A 15,093-nucleotide genomic window follows, 5' to 3' on the forward strand; every position below is an offset into this window, starting at 1 on the left:
TTTCCTATGTCTATTTTCATAGTGACCACAAGGACTAAAACTCACACCATTCTCTCAGATAGCAGCTAAAGAGGAAAGTAAACGGAGGTTGGCACTGTACTTAAGACAAAGTGAACTGAGTATGTATAACAACCTTATAGAATAACCCTATTCCTGCACTGTCAGGCTCCATTTGGGTTAACTCTTGATGTCCTGGCCAATGAAATACAGTGTCATGTTTTAGAAATTGATGAATACACCAATCTCAGGAGATATATTGTCATTGGCTGGATGAAGTCTTCAGGTCTTGTTTATCTTATTTGGCCTTTATTGTAAAATTAGAAGTTCCCCTTTAGTTCCCCGTGTTTCATGATGCCGTACTACCTTAATGATCAAAAAATCTCTCCTAAGATACTTAAGAAAAAAAACATAAAAATGTTAAAAGTGTATATTTTACAGATGAATGAAATGATAATTGTAAATGGAACCATTATAATACCAGTTATAACCTAAAAAAATCATTTCAAAAGTAAACACAAACAAAATATCTAAGGTGTGTTAGCCTGCTGAATTCAAGAGTAAAAATAAATACATTTGGCAGGAGGAAAGTATGAGTGTGAGCACCACCCTGTTACTGGTGAGAGATCATTATCTGCACTTCTGTTTTCCATAGACTAGCAAAAATAACCAACAGGAAACTGTATTTGTGCTTTTTCTGAAAGAGTGTAAACCTTTAGGTGAAGTGTGACTAAATCAGATACAAGTCTCAGGTCATGTAAGGTCATGTGTCACGGTACCTCCCCTCCTGCAGTCTCCATATAATATCCTTTATACTTTTCTGTTGCTTCTGTTGCCTGTGCTATATGTTTAAGTTTTGTGCCACACCTCACACAGGTGGCAAGTGTTGAGTTTTATTCACCTGTGTCTTGTTATCTTGGTACGTTGTCCCTTTATAAGGCCTTAGAATGACTAACTGTCGGTCATTGATTTTGCTTTGGCTTTCATTATTTCATGTTTGTGCACATTGCTGTTCTTTTTCAGTTTCATTAAAGCCTTCAGTTGGAGACGATTGCTTCCTACTTTGTCGCACGATCTTCACATTGCAAAACATTCACACCATGCAAAACATTCAGTTCAGACTGCCATCAACATCAACTCAGACCGTTGGAGTACATTGTACATTGTGGGTCTGGCAGGAACTCTTGGACAAGTTCAACGTAACACTGAGCCTGAGTCCATCTGAGTGTGTCCCAGGGTTCCTGCCGCTATGACCTTGGAACTCTCCAATGTCCTGGTTCAACCAGTCCTGGTTGTGAGAGAGCCAGAAAGTGTGGGAGAAGATACACTGCCACCTGCAGAGGGCCATTGCAGCTTTCAAGTGGAAGGATGATCAGGGGTGACCACCATCTGTCAGCTGGGTGTGTGTGGCTGTGGGTAATGTGGGTAGCCACCAAAGAGGGGAAGACCGGCTCGAGAGGGAACGTTCACTCATAAGACATCCCAGTGAGGCTCAACAAGGTCACCTAGTAGGTCAACATAGTTGAGGTTCTTCTGCATTTTATGTGTCCTCCGTAAAACCTGTCATAATGGGTTCTCTAGACAATTCTGACTTTCTATCGTCCATCCAACACATCAACGTGACATCAACGGAGGACCCTCCTACATGGTTCACGCCCTCCTTAACTCCAGATGTGCAGAGTAAAGATTCAGTACCTGCTGGACTGAGAGGCGTAAGGTCCCAAAGAAGGTAGCTGAATACTGTTATGACCTCGTCTAGGTTCCAGGCCATAACAGGAAGTATGAGGATAATGGCAAATCAAATGTGTGGTGGAAATGAAGTAAGACAGAAATAGACCAAAGTAGTTCATTGATATACAGTGTATTGTACAACAGACAGTGTGATATACACAAGAGATAGTGTGACACTGGACTAGAACATCAGGAGTGACCTAGGCCAAAATAACAAACAAATACACACTAGAAACAAACAACCACTTGCTAAACCTACAGATACAAAAGAAAATACACACACAAGTACACTTACTCCCTAGGTGGAAAATACAGAGCAAACCACCTCCCCAAACAAAATGGCAGTCACTTCCTACTTACCAGTGAAATCAACAAAAGGATCAAAGTGAAATATATACAAATATACAGTGGCAAAACTAACTATTAGAGCAAAGTCAACAACAAAGTCAATATGGGAAGCAAGGTCATACACCAACTCAAATATCAAATACTATTAACATACATTTCACAGAAATATCACTGCCTTCCCCTCCATAGCGTCTTCCTCATTTTATTATTCCTCAGGGTGGGTGGAGTCTTGTCTCCTGATTTGCTGCAAACATGAACTCTGTAATGGAATCTGGAACTGGATCTAGAATCGAACACACACAGCCACACCAAAAGAACATAGGACGTAACAATACTGGTGAGTCAGATCCTGGATACCAAACTTATCAGCTCCTCCCACTGTGCCCATCCATCCAGGCACTCTGGCCCCAGTGGGCACTTTTGGGTGGTGGTGTACTGGCAGGCCCTGGCTGGAATCCAACCATCAAAGAGCACACACGGCAATCAGTGGGAGGAGCTGAAAGTTTCGTATCTTGGATCGGACTCAGCAGTATTTTTACGTCCTGTGTGTCCTATTACAAAGATATTATTAAAAATATTGTTTTGAAAAATGGTTTAATGGTTGTTTAGAAATATAGTTCAAAGATTTTCTGAATCTGTACAATCTGCCTTTTCAGTTTTGTCGATAGTAAGAATATAGAGCCTATGAGATGTTAAATATAGAGGTTAGATTATAGGGGAAGATACACGTCAGCTGCCTAACTTTGATATGAAACATATGGATATCATGGTATAAGTAAAAACAGAGGAAATGCCCTGAGATGTCCGAGTGTTAAACATAATGCTAAACATAATTCAGAGGTTTATTTCCCACAAAGGTCATAGTTCAGTGCTTTGCACTGAAGGTTCCTAGTGTGTACAGAGACTTTGCAAAACCTCTTTCTCTGCTTTTGTTTCTGTTTCTCTTTTTACTCTTTGTAATTTGCATTCTGTGTGTGTGTGTGTGTGTGTGTGTGTGTGTGTGTGTGTGTGTGTGCACGTGCATTCATTTTCAATAATTTAGAAAATAACACAAAATATGTTGAAATAATATTTACAAATACACAGGCCCTCAAACTTGAATCTAATCTAAAACTTGGCCATGTTATTTTCATACTATAAACATAAGGGTCAGGGGTTACATGTCCATATTCAATACAGTGTTATTCTTTCTTTTTTAACCTCTTAAGCTTTACAACCTAATTATTCAGTTTACGTTGAATCACTTTTTGTCTCAGCAAATTGTTTGGGTAGTTGTAGATTTATAAACTGCAATATCTGTAAAGCACATAGCTAGTAACAGGCTATTGATAATTGGTAGAGCAACTAAAGTAGGACAGAATAAAACAACCACAATTAAAATAAAATTTTGTAATATGAACCAGTATGATGAGAAAAGAAAATATACAGTATTAAATAGAATGTAATAAAAATAGTTTATATCAGATTTAATATTTAATATCTCATGCACCTGTTCTGTGTTAGGTGTAATCGTCTGGAGTGTATATATGTCTCCTGTGTTCTAATGCGTGTTGTTGGTGTTTGAGTTGTGTATAGCGTTTGAGGTTATCGTATATGTTGCATGTTTGTAAGAATAAATCTGTCATCGTGCCTTGTCCCTGCATCCTGCTTATCCTCAAAACGTAACAGTAGTATGAAGAGAAGATATAAAGATCAGAAAATCAACTATAACAACTAAGTAAACACAACACAATGCGTAGAGATCAAAACATTGTGGATATTCTTTATCAGACACCCAGTTTTGAGCACAGTAGTTCTTTAAGACAAATGTGGCACTTTTTTGTTGAAGATGGAATGAACCAGTTGAAATACAACATACCTTAAAGATCAGAAAGCAGATGAACAGAGAGTAAAGAATTAGAGATTACAGTTACACAGCACATTCTTTACAACACTGAATGCACCAGTAAAGAGACAATGTATCCAGACTTCACTTTGTATTATAGAAGAGAAGAGAGCTAATAATCTAGATGATAGTCAGTAGGAGCTGAACGTTTCACTTCAGAGTACATGCTGTCTTCAGGCTGTCCTCTCTTCACCTGCCCTCTTTTGGTTTTCCTCTCATTGAAATGAATGGCAGCATAATTCAGCTCTTCAGCATCATGTCGCTGTGGGAATGAACAACAATGTTTAGTGAACATTACTGTTATTCAGATTCTTATTTAGAATATGACTACTAGTCTGAAACACAGAGACAGTGAGTTGCCTTCTCCTCCTCCTCTACAGCAGTGCAGTGTTGCATGTCTCATACATCTCCACCACAATAACTTCATGCATGTGTGTCAATGATTCCATAATTAGACTACAACTATAAACTTTTTCAGCTCCACAGATATGAAACAGAGGAAGCTGAGCTGAGCAAAGCCAGAAACAAAGACGTCATAGCTTTCAATGTATAAATGGCAGGAATGTATAAATGGCAGGAAATTGCTTTTTAAGATTTACGGATCTCGTCATTGTTTATAATGATTAAATATGAAATATTAACAGCTTTTCTTCTGCTGTGTTCAACACCTGCTGTATCTGAAACAATGCAATTAAAAACATCCATCAATACAAGATACAGCACATTTTATCAACAAAAACTCCCAACACTCATAAATAGTTCTATATTTATGTTTGATTTTTTATGTCAACTGATTCATGCCACATTCTCTATAAAGACTATAAACCTGGAGAACAAAGTTTTACTAATAATCGCATGAAAGCATGACTGCACAAGTTTTACCTCATTGGTGGTTTTGTCCATCACACTACCTTGTTGCGGTCTTGCTGTGGACGGGAAAAAATACACTAATTGTAGCTGACTTAGGGAATACTATCTATATGGCAAGTGTACTGCAGAACAGTTATCAATATTTTTATTATTTCTTAAATTTAAAAATTGTATGAAATCATGAATTAGAATAGGTTGAGCCCCCTTCCCTTTTATGAACACTTACCATTGCCATGCTCAGAGTTTTTCATCTTACATATGATTATGGCTTGAGCAATGATAACAGCCACACACACTCCCAGCACTGCTCCAAGACAGATCACTACAGGACCCACGGGCTTTACTGCAGAACAATCTTTATAAAATAATTGAATATACAAATTAAAGTGAAAGGTGTGTGGTATGTGACCTTAATATCAGACGCTAATCACATACACTCTGAATTTGGATGCACTGATGTGTATAACCCTTGCTATTTGTAAACATATCAAAAATACTGAACACTCTTTATCTTTGTGTCCTTCACATGCTTATCTAGATTTTTGTGACTTGTGATGGTCATACAGGATTTTGAAAGCTGCTAATTATTTTATTCTGTGATAATCATTTAATTTAAAGCAAAATGACACAAAGTTACTTGCTTAAATGGCTGTTTTTGAGGGTATCCAACCCTCTTCTTCTATTATCAGTCTTTGTTTGGTTTAACTCTCGATGTCCTGGTCAATAAAACAGTGGCAGCTCTTAGTTCATTTTGGTTTCCCTCACATGCTGGAACAACAAGTGTACTACTGTAGAATTAGCAGGTTATGTTATAAAATGTTTTTCATATGTCGCTTTGCAGTCCACCGACTTTATTTATTCTGTATTTATAGTACAGTATAAAGAAATATTTTTTTCTACATTCTACATCATAAAATAACTGTGGCTTTGACATTCAGATTACAAGTGTTTTGTGCTTTAGTTATAATCTAGATTTAAATATTAAGAAGTTTAAAAGATATCATGTAATTACCAGTCACAGCAACAAATGTAACAGAGGAAAAGTGAACCTCCGATTTTTCTGCTACTCCACAGAAGTACGTTCCTTCATCTTCTTCAGTAAGATTTAGAATAGTCAGAGAGTTTGTGGTGTCATTACTCCACTTCAGTATGAATCTGGAGTTGTTGAATGGGGATGAAATCAAGCCCACCTTCTTTATTTTCGCTGTTCCTACTTGCTGAGGCTCCTTCTTCAGTGTTTGCTTGTACCAAATGCAAGCTATGTCATCATCCTTATTGGATGGTGCTTTAAATGTGCAGTTAAGAGTGATACTTATTCGGGCTTCATTCAGGACTGCTTGATTAACAATCTCTGTAGTTTGAACAGGACCTATAAAATTAAACAGATTCAGACCAATAAGGAAAAAAAAACTGAATCCAATGTATATTGCTTATTAATCCAACAACAAACTACAGTAACACATGTAATTATGAACACTAGTAAAGATTTGCAATCATACATGTCTTGTAGCTCAAAAATATAAGTATCCAGACTGGTACCATCATTTCAGAGTAATGATCCAACCTCAGAGGAGACAATGTGAAAAGAAGCAACTGACAAACAAAGCAAACTTCATGAACTTTCAGATCTTATGACTCAAAATCTCATTGGCTGGCAAAAGTCACATGGTCCTGTACTGTCCTGTTGTCTCACAAACTTCATTGGCTACCTGCAGTGCCTTATCTCTTTAAAACATGTTGGAGCCCAAAAAACTAAATTGCTGTAATTACTATTAATAATAATAATAATAATAATAATAATAATAATAATAATAATAATAATAATAATAATAATTTCCCCTTTTTTATACATCTTAGATTTTAGAGTGCAGATACTTTTGGCCATTGATTTTTAGCCAATTGAAAATTTGCTCAAAATTGGGCCCCTCGTTTTGTTTCTACTGTCAAACCACACCTGACAGAGCATGATTAATGTTATAGCAATGAGACACTCAAGATTTTATGAAACAGTATTGAAAAGGGTATAACAGCAGTCAGAGTAACTTAAAAAGGTTTTATTGTTTGTTGTGTCATATTTAATATTAGAATAAGAGATACAACAGCAAGAATTATATTCTGGAATATAGCTGTGGCAGTCTATGTTAAGATTATAGACTGTGAGAGTCTATGGAAGGTCTCTTTTGTTGGTCCTGTCTACATCGCTAAAATTCCTGAATATGCTGAATCTGTTGCAGTTGGTCGGCCGGCTAGCAGGAGGGACATGCCCACTCCTGCTAGGGATCATGCCCCTTACCTGCCCCGCTCACAGTTTCCGGAGTACTAATTGAACTCATCTGTTCATTAACCACAATCTGCTTATTTAAACCCACAGATCCCAAGAGACAGGGCTGCACATTAGAGGACCTAAGACAGCAGTCTCATTTGATAACTGTACTCACTCATAGAGAAGGACTGTTTGAGTTCTGTTTAAGTGTTGTTATCATCGCTAGATACCAATGGATAATAAAGAGCACTTTGCTGCAACCCTACCTCTCACTTCTTTCGTCGTGCAAACGTCACAGAATCACCTATGTTTTTGTCCACTGCAGAGTCACACACTCTCCCGGGGAAGGTCAACGGTACACAACACTGTGTATCACTGAGAGTACACTGAAACAGTGTCTTGTGCAGCTGTACTACAAGCTACACTGTACATTATTATTGTAAGCATGGCGACAGTAGGCATGTGTAGTAAAGTACTAAACATTACTACCTTTAACTCTTAAAAGGGAGCTGGGTGCTTTAAGACTGCTCCCCCCAGACACCCAACCAGCATGCAGTGGTAGTCATGAATGTGCAGTGAATCTAAATAGGAAGTGCAAGCATGGGCAAGAAATGGGTTGGACTTTTTGCAGCAGCACATGACAAATTGTGTTTACGCTCTTGAATATTAAAATTCACCTTGACATTTTCATCAGTAGATCCACATAACCACCTATGGATACATATTACTCATGTTTTACGTGTAGATGATGTTACATTTACACCAGATTACATTGGCTTCGACAGCTGTCTCATTGTAGATCTGCCCACAAAGTCCCAGAGTTCTATATTGCTGATGAATCATGTGAATGATTGAAGGTAGAAAACATGAGTCTCCAAAGTAAGGTTTTTTAAACATTTTTTTAAAGTAACGAAAATAAAACTGAACATAACAAGAAACATAATGACATACCTCCCAGGTGGTGTGTCTACTGATGCACAACACATGCCACCTGAGGGAAGCTTGGACTAGAATAAATTAGACAAGTGACAATTAACATAATGTACGCACAAGTCCACATACTGGACAACCGCTAAATGCCAGTAGCTAATAGTAGGGGAATGGCATGCGTGATATTTATGAGTAGTGAGTTCCTAATTATAGTATTGTAAAAACCATCTCTAGAAGAACTTCCTACCAGGTATTCACAGGACAAAGCTGAGATTGAATGGACCACCCAGTCTCAACATGGGCAGGACTGCTGCTGGTGGCCTCCGATGCACTGAGGAATCATCCATGTAGGCTGCTGCACCATCTGTGCTAGAAGCACAAGACCGTTCGGACTCACCCTGCAGACAAGCTGCTGCCTCCCTGTACCTGTGAGCGCCTCGTTTCACATAGCATTCGACTTTGTCACTGATCTCCTGGTTTCAGACAGTAATACCACCATCCTTTCCAATCAATTTTCTAAAACAGTCTGTATCATCTTTCTTCCACCTCATCCTACAGCTCAACAGACAGCCAACCTATATTTCCAACATATCTTTCGTCAATTCAGATTACTGCAGGATAGAGTGAGGGGTACAATTTACATCGCATGTGTGGCAACGAGCTGCTGGACAAACTCAATTTCAAGGTGAGGCTAATGTCTGGCTACCATCCACAGGTGAAGTTGGTAATTTTGCTGAATATGTATTCAGAGGTCTTTGCATTATTGCCTTATTGAAGACAGCTCTCAGGTACTTGTTAGTGCAGAACCAAAAAGAGTGCAACATAAAGCCAAAATCAGAGACGCACACTCTTCTGGAATTACAACAATTTTATTCCGTTTATGCCTAATATCCTTCACTTATTTAGTCTTCGGAATGTACAAAAATAAATCTCAGTGTAAATCAAACAGCAGGATCATGTTAGGGAGGTAAAAAAAGGAAAATTAAATGCATCACTTCTTCCCTAACTCTCTAAAATCAGTTGAAAAGGCAGAGGCCAAAAGAACATAATGGGAGAGCAAAGTAAGAACTCATAAGCCCCTACGTAAGCTACCTTTTACTGAGGGCATTGATTATAAACTCAAAGCCTTACAGTGTTGACTTCTGATCAAGATACCACAGCACACCATTACATGAGCAAACACATCAAGAGTTAATTGTCCCGTTGGCCAATCAGTTAAAACAAATTGTACAAAAATCAGTCCCACAATGTTCAATCCCACAATGATCAATTTAACTGGTGTCACTCCTGTGACCCAACTTTACAATGGCCATATCCCACCTCATCATTACTTGAACTTGAATTACTTGAAAACACGAAAGGGTAGTAAGCTGAGACATGAGGAAAATACAGAGGTGAATAAATACAAGAACTAAACCAATGGCAGAACCAGGACGATGACGGAGACAGCGACAATAACTCGAAACGTGATAAAACATACCAAAATAACTGAAACATAACTGAAAGACAAAACCCACAGATTAAATCACCAAGACTGATGAAACAAACCAGACACAGGTGAACATAATTACAGGCAGAGATACTGACCAGGGGGTGAGACAGACCAAAACCAAAACAAGGACTGGACAACAGGAACGGGTAAAAGCAATGACAGTCACAGAAAAAGACAAGACAGGGAAATATTGGAAACAGGGATGCCCGGAGGATGGACAATCGTGACAAAACTAATAAATTAAATTACAATAAACAGTAATAGTCCATTTATAATAATGTTTCATTTGTACATTATTAGTACAACATGTGGGGGGTGGTTTATTCTTATGGTGCACCAGGCACCTAGCCTGAGACACACAAACACACACACACACACACACACACACACACACACACACACTGCACCTGTCCCATTTCCAATCTACTGATAACTGATTACATGCACCTGTCTACACTACCATGTCAGAAGCTTCAAATCATTGTGGATATTTATCAGTCAGCCAGTTTTGTGCACATTGGTTCTCTATGACAAATGTGGCACTTTATTATTGAAGATAGAATGAACCAGTAGAAACACAACATACTTTAAAGAACAGAATGCAGATAAACAGAAAATCAAGAATTAGAGATTATAGAGTTACACAGCATCTCCTTTACAACATTGAATGTGCCAGTAAAGAGATAATGTATCCAGACTTCACTTTGGATAATAAAAAGGAAGAAAGCTAATAATCTAGATGATAGTAAGAGCTGAACAATTCACTTCAGAGTACATGCTGCCTTCAGGCTGTCCTCTCTTCACCTGCCCCCCTCACAGATATGAAACAGAGGAATCTGAGCTGAGCAGATCCAGAAACATTCTTAGTAAAATATGTCATGGATTTAAATGTATAAATGGCAGTAAACTGCTTTTTAAGCCCCCCAGATTTTGTGATTGTATATTAGACTGTAATTACTAAACATTACTAAAGTTCATCTTTACATCACCTGCTATATCTGTAACAAAGCAATTAAAGAAATGTACATAATACGAAATACAGCACATTTTATCAAGGTAGGCCTGCATCACTAACGTCTACTGCTGCCATATCTATGATTAATATGTTGTTAAGCATCATAAATATTTCTAGATTTAAGTATGAGTTTTAATACAGTATGAATTGTAATTGGATCAGGGAATATTACTTCTAATTCACAATTATTGCTGATTTTTTAAATCAATATTTTTAATTTTTCCTAAAGAGAGAAAATAAATGTATGAAGTCATGATGTATGAAGTCATGAATTAGAATAGTTCAAGCACCCTGCCCTTTATGAACACTTACCATTGCTGTGTTCAGAGCTTTTCATCTTAAAAATGATTATGACTTGAGCAATGATAACAGCCACACACACTCCCAGCACTCCTCCAAGACAGATCTCTACAAGACCCACAGGCTTTATTGCAGAAGAATCTTTAGAAAATAATTGAATATACAAATTAAAGTGAAGTGTGTGGTATATGACCATGATTTCAGACGATAACCACATACTGTAGCTATACGATGAATTAGAATGAAGATGTAAAGGTTTAAATGAAGTTTACTTTTCTCTGCCTACACATCTGCAATTTTGCACATAAAAAGTCTATCCTTGTACTCTGAATGTATTGATCCTCAAAACAGCACATATCACATATACATACATATGTGTTTGTTTGTGTGTGTGGGTATGTATATGTGTGCACATAATTCTGTACTAGACAAAATAAGGCTCGAGTCCACTGTTGCTTGGGGATCTGATTCTAATTCTGAGAGTTGATGCACTGATGTGTATAATCCTTGATATCCTGATAAATATGAAACAAATATTCTAAGATCTAATTTTATCTTACTGTCATTTATATGGTTAAACTAGGTTTTGGTTTTTTTTGGCAGGTGCTTAAAATGCGTGTAGCTATCATTTTAAAAGGGAGGCTCCTGTGCTAATTATTTTATTAAAGCAAAGATACATGAAGACACTTGCCTGAATAAGATGAGTTTGATGGATCACACCCTGTTCCTGCACTGTCAAGCTTTTTTGGGCTTAACTCTGTATGCACTCATCAATAAAACATAAAAAACAGTCTCAGGTCTTAAGTCATCTTGGTTTCCCTCACATGCAAAAACACACATGCTTTATATAAAATAAATAAATAAATAAATAGATAATTGTACTACTGAAGAATTAGTAGGTATGTTTATAAAATGTAGTTTTTTTTACAGCACTTTGAAGTCTATATAAACACTATATAAAAATTATACAGATTCTAAAAATCATTTTATTTATTTATTTTTAATTCCCTAATTAAGAAAATAACTGTGGCTTTGACTAAGATTATATGTGTTTTGTGGTTCAGTTATAATCCAGTTTTAAATGTAAATACGTTTTAAAGTAGTAGTTTAATTAGCTGTCAGAGTGGACATAGTAGATGTGAAGTTAACCTTTGTTCCATCTGTCACTCCACAGAAGTACAATGTTTCATCTTCAGTATCATTCAGAACAGTCAGAGAGATTCTGTCATCCTTCCACTTCATTATGAATCTGGAGTTGTTGAATGGAAATGAAAGTATACCATCTTTGTTTTTAAGCACTTGTCCTACTTGCTGAAGCTGCTGCGTCCATCTGAGCTTGAAGCAAAAGCAAAGAGTGTTTTTCTTTAAATGTGCAATAATGAGTGATATTCTTCCCAGGTTCAGTCTGGACTGCTCATTTAAAAGGCTTGGTACTTTGAACCGGACCTATAAAATGAAACCGAGCCAGAATGAATAAGAAAACAATGTGGAGACAAATAATACAGAATGTACATAATACATAATACATTCTGATTATTAATCTAATGTCTGAAAGAACAGTAACAAATATAATTATACATGCTGTTTAAAAATTTGGAACCGTACATGTCTTGTAGAGAAAAAATATGAGTATCCAGACTGATATCATCATTGCAGTGTAACGGATAGACCTCAGAGGACACGGTTTGAAAATAAGCAACTGACAAAATAATTAATTTCATGAGCTTTCTGGTCTCATGACTCAAAATCTCATTGGTTAGAAAATGTCACAAGTTTTTTTCTGTCCTGTTGTCTGACAACCATGTTTGGCCACCTGCAGTGTCTAATCTCTTTAAACATGTTGAGCCCAACATCCATGTAAGTTAAAATAATAGAGCACCACTCGAAGAAAGGGGTCATATGACAATCTTGTTTACAGTATTCAAAATTACTCCAAATGTTTATTATACTACTGTCCTTTCAAACCAAACCTCATGGAACATGATTGTACCACAGTTGTGCACAAGAAATTATGGGGCACTGTTGAAAAGTGTATGACAACAGAGTAACTTGAAAAGTGTTTAGTGTTTTTTCTCATATTTAATTTTAGAAAAAGAGATAAAACAACAATAATTATATTCTGCAATTATGAACTGTAAAAATCTGTTAGGATTATAAACTGTAGAGGTCAATGTAAGGATTATGAACATCTTTTGTAATGACCCCGTCTAGGCTGTGAGGCCGTAACAAGGAAATAGAAATGTAAACCGATAACAGAATGTAAGTTGTAAAAAGTGAACAGCAACAAAACAAGTGGAAGCATAAATGGACGCCTCCTTTTTGGTGTATTTCACAGTAGATATTAACTACATCTTACTGGTACAATGTCTACAGGAGTGATTCAGGCCACCACCACCAGGTTCCAACAGCAAAGTACCAAACAGAACAATATTTACACACTCTATACTATCTATAAATATACTCAAATATATACAATAGCTAAAGTAGGAGGGGAGAAGTGAAAGAACGAAGGCCAAACACTGCAATATTAGTGGCTAAACACTGCAATATTTCCAAATTGTTTTTATAGTACGGGAGGAACAGGTCCAAAAATGGGAAATCTTTCAGAGAAGTGTGAAATAATTTGGATTTTGGATCATGCCCCTAGTCATACGTATGGTATAAATGGTACCCCTGAGTATTCTGATAGTGCAACTGGTAAAATTACATATTCGAGAATTTCACCTAGTCATGGCCAAATCACCACTTATTGAGATGGTGTAGTGGTTCCTGATGTTTATTGGGTATGGGGACATAAATTATATTTGACCCTAGCAGCCAAATAGACAGGTTTATGTGCCCAAGTTATGCTAATAATGGCATTTTCTATGACTCCATTATGACTCCATAATTGCTGCAGGACTCAAATCAATTCTTTGATGGGTTAATATAAACAAAATGTTGATTGGATAAACTACATATAATATAGTCAACAGTGCTTTATTAATTATACTCATGATGCTTTAAAACAATTACAGGCTACTTCATTAATGACCTGGCAGAATCGGGTGGCATTGGGTATGTTATTAGCAGAAAAGGGAGGTGTTTGTGTAACATGCCATTTTGGTGTGATGACAAGAGGCTGACAATTCAGCAGATGGGCTCTGGGTTGAACATTCATGTAATGCTTCACTATCCTGCCTTGCGGTGCCAGCCATATGATGTCAGCTCCAGCTTCCTCCAGAGTGACTGGAATTTGGGGTACAAGTCCAAAGGTAGGCTGGACAGCCAATGACAGGTAAGATCCTGGCTAAAATACAGGACAACCTGAGGCAGGTGCAGTCGTGGCATATATGTCACCACTTACCAAATTATGTCTTTAAATTCATGTATTTGATATTGGGGGAAATGAGGAGGAACATGGATGCTACATTATGACTTTTTTCTTGATTTTTGTTTTATTTATTTTTTCTTGTTTTGTTTTTATTTCTTTACTACAATTGACTACATGATGACAATGGGTTAATATAAACAAAATGTTGATTAGATATACTATATATAATCAACAGCACTTTATTAATTATATGCATGATGCATTTTTGGCTGTGGCTGAATAATTACAGGCTACTTCATTAATGACCTGGCAGAACCGGGTGGCACTGGGTTTGTTATTAGCATAAAAGGGAGGTGTTTGTTTTCTGTTTGGTGAATCCCACTGTACATTCATTCCAAATAACACAGACTCGAGTGGTTCTATTCTGTAGCACTGTTCATAGTGGAATCTTTGAGAAAAGAAGTCGCCAGCAACTCTGAGGTCGATACAAATGTCACTGGATGGTTTGTTAGCTTGTGGTAGGAATTGTTTTGCTGGCATTCTGTGGGAGTTGTCTCATTCCTTGTATTAGAGGTTTGATTATATGTATAGTGGATAAATCAGTGTCAACTCAAATGTATGTTGGGTATCAGCAGTTCACAACTTATTTGCCATGATGTTTTGTTTCAGTTATACATTTGGTCCTCATGTGACTTGCCTTGCTACTGCCTTCATCTGCCTACTTTGATAGTTTGTGTCACGGGATGCCCCCCCCCTGCCCCCACAAGTCACATGGTACAGCCTGCCGCGTGCAGGGGGCGGTTCACTCTTGTTTATAGCCACACCCCCGTGATGGCACATACCTGCACGGGGTTTAACGTTGAGTGTTTGTTCATCTATTTAAACATCCGTCAGTGTATGCCTCAGTGTTGGTCATAGTTTGTTAGCGTAACGTTAGTATCCATATTTG

General features: G+C 37.3%; 1 long non-coding RNA gene across 2 annotated transcripts; it reads right to left on the reverse strand.

Annotated features, from left to right (window-relative positions):
• Positions 1-3,826: 3,826 nt before the first annotated feature.
• LOC145651634 (uncharacterized) lies at positions 3,827-6,415 on the reverse strand. 2 transcript variants are annotated; one of them, XR_014117400.1, is made up of 5 exons: positions 6,331-6,415; positions 5,844-6,200; positions 5,058-5,547; positions 4,844-4,887; positions 3,827-4,223 (listed from the first exon to the last, which is right to left on the reverse strand). It is a non-coding gene; the product is annotated as an uncharacterized LOC145651634 (long non-coding RNA). The 2 variants fall into 2 exon arrangements; XR_014117401.1 differs by having other exon boundaries at positions 5,058-5,599.
• Positions 6,416-15,093: the final 8,678 nt, after the last annotated feature.

The sequence above is a fragment of the Electrophorus electricus genome, chromosome 16 (assembly GCF_041902795.1).
Source record: "Electrophorus electricus isolate QZ-2024a chromosome 16, ASM4190279v1, whole genome shotgun sequence".
NCBI classification, from domain to species: domain Eukaryota; kingdom Metazoa; phylum Chordata; class Actinopteri; order Gymnotiformes; family Gymnotidae; genus Electrophorus; species Electrophorus electricus.